The sequence below is a fragment of the Penaeus japonicus genome, unplaced genomic scaffold (assembly GCF_977035675.1).
Source record: "Penaeus japonicus unplaced genomic scaffold, GWHDUDI00000001_assembly GWHDUDI00000013, whole genome shotgun sequence".
Lineage (NCBI taxonomy): Eukaryota > Metazoa > Arthropoda > Malacostraca > Decapoda > Penaeidae > Penaeus > Penaeus japonicus.
In genome coordinates this window covers 3,508,784-3,513,783 of record NW_028234415.1, presented here as the reverse complement: position 1 = coordinate 3,513,783, position 5,000 = coordinate 3,508,784, and the positions used below count along the sequence as shown (strand labels likewise).

Below are 5,000 nucleotides of genomic sequence, written 5' to 3'. Positions count from 1 at the left end.
GTATGGCTGGGTAATAATAATAATAATAATTGTTACACAGCACGGTATGTACCTAAATGAATTGGATGTCTACATAGAAAAGTGGTTTATGTGTAATGGTTAGTGTTTTCCGGACATCCCTTATAGTACACTATATTATATACATGCTCCCTGCCAATGTGAGGTAATGGAGGTAAGTTTACCTGCAAGTTCTTTCTTTCCATTTATGTCTTTCCATTTATGTAAATATTTATTTCATTACAAGATTTAGCAGTGTATGTTATGTTTTAAGATTGATTAATTAATCTAATTACACATGTATTCACTTAAAACTGCATATGTTTATATATTCTCTTTTTAAGGTAAGGGAAAAACAAATCAATTACAATGTTTTATTCGTAACACTCAGTATGCAATAGGTTTGTTTAATGACTGATTCATATTAAATGTCTTTATTATTCCTGAAACCTCACTTTTCCATTCACAACTTACTTAAATGCGGCATTGAAGATTATTATTACAACTTTCAACATCTGCAAGCAAATAAAAACACCGACAGTAGATGCCTCAGCCCAGTCGAGTTCATTACACCATCAAATACCGCATTTCAAGTAAGTTTTTTTTTTTATATATATATTTCAGAATGCAGAATGGGGACAGAGCACATATATTCACCATCTGACAAGTCTACAAAGTACATTATTGTTTGCTCTTTGTTGTGAATGATTTCCCCCATGTTGGCACTTTGTATAAATTCCTACAGCCATTTATTGTTTATTTATCTAACTTCTTTTTTTTTTCTCTTTTCTTTTTTTCAAAAGTCGCCATTTAGGAACTGGTTAATGACGAGTAGGATCATTGAAGTGGTGAGGCACTGATATGGAAGATCTAATTCCGTCCAAAAATAAAAGGTAAGAAACGAAAAGAAGGGGAAAAAAATAAGTGAAAGAAAAGAGACTGATGAGGAGTTAGTCAAGTCGAATTTTACAAAATATTTTCATTATAGATCCTGGAGTCGATTTCGTTTTTTTTTTTTCTAATCTCGTATTTCCAGTTGCAACAAAATATTTTTATATTAAAAGTGTATAATTTCATAGTCTTCCATTTGACATTAGAAAAAAAAATAGATGAAAATCAAAGAAAAATATCAAAACTTTAACTACAATTAGATTTTTAAAAATTGTTATTGATATAATGTCTTGTTTAATCGACTTACTTTACGGAAGGCCAACCGTTTTCCTATATTTTATTCACAAGCTTTAGTTATTCAGGGCAGCAGCCATGCGAAAATATCTACAAATCAAGTTTCCATCAAAAAATAATTTTAGTCTTCACTGGTGTTATGGGTTACTTTCAGGGATGGTGGTAGTTATATCTCGCTAAATGATGTAAGGTTTGAGTAAATGCTGGATTATATATCTAAAACAGCTATCTAAACATAATTTGGGCTCAGTATAGGAATATGCGAACTGACCAGCTAGCTCTTAAAAATCGTCCCTCGGGGGGCTTCAATAAGGATCAATTTCTATTCAGCCTAACCAGCAAAATCACCCTTACGTAAATCCCCATGAAGAGAACAATTATCAATCCTCTTTTTTCTTTTTCTTTAATCTTGTAGCTAAACCCCTTGAACCCCGGAAACAGCCTGGGGTTCGTCTGGTCCATCCGCATTCCCTTGACAGCTAAAAAACATCTAAGCTAAACGTGGAAAATAAAACATTGATTCTAACACGTTTACTATTCCTTAAGGCAACAATGTAAAATACAACATATCCTACACCACAACCAGTAAGGATAAAGCCTCGAATACCCGCAAAAAAATGTATGGTTGTAAAAATCGTTCATTTCACTTACTTTAGTCGTTACTGTTGGTGCAGAATGATAGGCCTACGTTACGGGTTGCGTGAGTCTTATAATTTTTTATTTTTTTTTGGTTAAAGGTATTACCAGCTTCACATACAATTATACACAAACGTTGATACAAACTTATTTGGAGGCGCGTTGATGCAATACTCTTGATATACATATTTATATAGAGAGTGAGATGGGTGATTGTAAAACGCACTCACACGCCGTGACTTAGGCTACACAAGGTAAATGCACACAGAAGGGTAGTCTTTTGAGGGTTATTAGAAGGAGTATTGCACCAACTGGAGCTCCAACGGTCAACCTCCTGCCTTGTTAACGAAGTAAATCATTTACTACGGTACAAACAGTAGGGTAAGGCGCAGGGGTCACACCAATTTCGAAGGGTTTCGGGTTCAAACTGTAGTAAAAATCTAACTTCTACAGACCTGTAAAAGCCGTGACATTGATACAAATTTTCGTCTGGAGCTAGCAAATATGTATTTTGCACTCATCGAAGGTACCAAAACGAAAGAGCGAAAAGAGAGTTGGTGATTGATGTCTAATACAGTTAATAAATGAATTGGTAAATTGATAAGTAAAACTGATGGGTTTTAGATACTGAATTAATTCAACTATCTACTTTACCAAAACTATAAACACAGTTACATACTTCCATACATACTTCAAACACATATTTAAATTTGTTTAAATATAATATGCAAAAACGAAATGAAATGTTTTCATGACTAAATAAGGTGTTATTACACTGGACGAAAAAAAGACATAGGAGAATATTGACGAAACAAAACGAAGAAAGAAAGAACATGCAAATGCAAGCAATGGCCCGGAAGGATGTTGAAAAGAAGAGAGAACAGCGGGATACAAGAAGTTAAATAAAGGGGAAAGATGATAAGAGATTTTGTCAGAAATATAGCAAGGTTAAAAAAAGTGTTGAGAAAAAATGTTATCTGATGTGGATACTCGGGCAGTGGTCTGTGGCGAACACTTCGTATAACACAAGAGGTCTGGATAGAGGGATAAAAGGTCAGGATATACCATTAGGATTATGGGTTGGAAGAAAGTTTACGATGGCAATGGGATTAGGGGAGCAGCTGGCAGACTTAGGGACAGTGGGGAATGGGGGCGGGGGGGAAGGGGGGGTGTTGCAGGAGAGGAAGGCAAAGAAAAAGGACGAAACACAGATGTCGGATCGAGACTGAGTCACCGCGGTGTAAAGAAGAAAGGCAAATAACAACGAGGGGAAAAGTACGAGAACCAGAGATGGAAAGAAGCGGCGAGGAGAGGTGGGGGGGATGGGCGGGAGGGAAGGATGGGAGGGGGTGGGGGGGTGGGGGGTGCGCTCAAATCCGTGGTGAGTGTGAGAGCTTTGTTCTGAGCGGAAAGGGAATGTGTGTTAAGTGTGCTTGTTACGTGTGCTGGGGCAAATGTGAACTGTGCGCGATTATACAGCTGTCTGTGCTGTGAATATGGCGGTATATTCCTACCGTCTTTAAGCAGAACTGGATGTACTGGATGAGTTGGGGATGGATCTTGTTTATTCTAGCACTGTTGTTCTGAATTCTTAACTAATGTTTGCAGTTACATCTGATACGGGTAGTAATGTGGTATTAACAATTTAACTAATGTATGCGTGTGGCTGTGGCTACTCTAATTGTGGTGGCATTGATGCTCCTAACCGTTATATTTTGAGTAACCGAAATATAACTAATTATTTGATTAATCCTTGAATGTTGTATATGGATAAGGAATATCTATCGATGAAAAAAATAAATGTAGGTACGTAGTGCGCGTCGAGAATGTAACGAGTGAAATACGCTGTTGTAAGCAAAGACTCTATAGTCCTATATAGTCTTTGGTTATAAGCCTGGAATGTGAGAGGGGATGCGAAGAGCGAGTGACTGTAGGACAATACAGGGCGTGTAAAAAAGGGCGTGTATTGCACGTCTGTAACTATGTATGGAAGTACATGTAGGTATATGCCTTGCTTTGCATTTTGAGATCAGTAAGGAATCATCAGATGAAGAAAAGAGTACGAACTAGAATTATTATCATCGAGGTGTGATGGCAAAATCATGATCAGGAGAACATTAAGAAATGAGGGGAAAATAATTTAGGAACAATGGGGGGGGGGGAGGCTGAATGAGGGAAAGGGGGAGTCTGAATCGACAACAAAAGCGCCGAAGAGGCAATGTGAAAGAGTGAAAGGAAACCCTTTCTCGGAAGAGGCAAAGAGAGAAAGAGTCTGACGTCATAGCCGAGGCTACTGTTAAAGAGTAAAGAAGTTTAGAGTAATGAGATGTGATCTGAGTGGGGCGTATTTGCAAAGAAGTGTCGGGCAAGAGGTGCGGAGGGGGGGCTGTTAGGAGCACCCAGGGCTAGGGTCGAAAGACAGACACAATTAAGGAGTGAAGGAGTCTCCAAGCTGAGAGGAGAGGCACTCGGAGAGGAAAGTGCCCGGCTCGCGAGGAGAAAGACGGAAAGAAAGGTTAACGAGATAAAAAAAATATATATACGCAAAAAAGAAGACAAAGGGAGATATGATATGTAAAGAGGTTTGAATATTGTCGATAAGAAAATAGGCCTGCTTACAGGACGTGACATGAGTTTGGGAAATAAAAGGTGTTTATAACACAGAGATCTACAGAAAATGTCGATACATAAAAATTAGTACAAAAATATACATAAAACAATACACACAGAAAAGATTTGATGTTGAAATGTCAAATACTTGGAAACTGCAAAATATACGAATATAAAAGTAATAAGAAAATAATAATTAACTAAGACATACAGTATCAAACATTTTTTTCCTTCCTGCTAAATAATTATATCCAAAAATACATTTCTCTCAAGAGATTGTAATTCGACAACAAAACACATTCGTTGTCTGAAAAAATGGCACTGGAAGCAAGCACTGGCAACATGGGTGCACAGACGAGGTCAGGAGGTGGAGGGGGTGGGGGGAGGGTGGGGAGGCAGTCTAAGAACAGGTCGAGTGGGCTAGATGGACGTCAAGGGCCTCGCGAGGATGATCCAGGAAGAGGCGAGGGGGAGGGGGAGGGGTGGGGGGGGGCGTGGGAGGGGGAGGGGAGAGCCAGGAAGTTTCCAGACAATCTCGCAGCCTTTCTGGAAATTCCCAGAGAGGGATGATG

The 5,000-nt window shown here is 38.5% G+C and overlaps 1 protein-coding gene across 1 annotated transcript in view; it reads right to left on the bottom strand.

The window, feature by feature from the left end:
• Positions 1–1,895: 1,895 nt before the first annotated feature.
• LOC147470579 (uncharacterized) overlaps positions 1,896–5,000 on the bottom strand; it is a 20,200-nt gene continuing 17,095 nt past the window's right edge. The window contains exon 3 of the mRNA XM_086543039.1: positions 1,896–5,000. This exon is cut by the window's right edge and continues 690 nt beyond it. The gene's annotated coding sequence lies outside the window, so the exon portion shown is untranslated.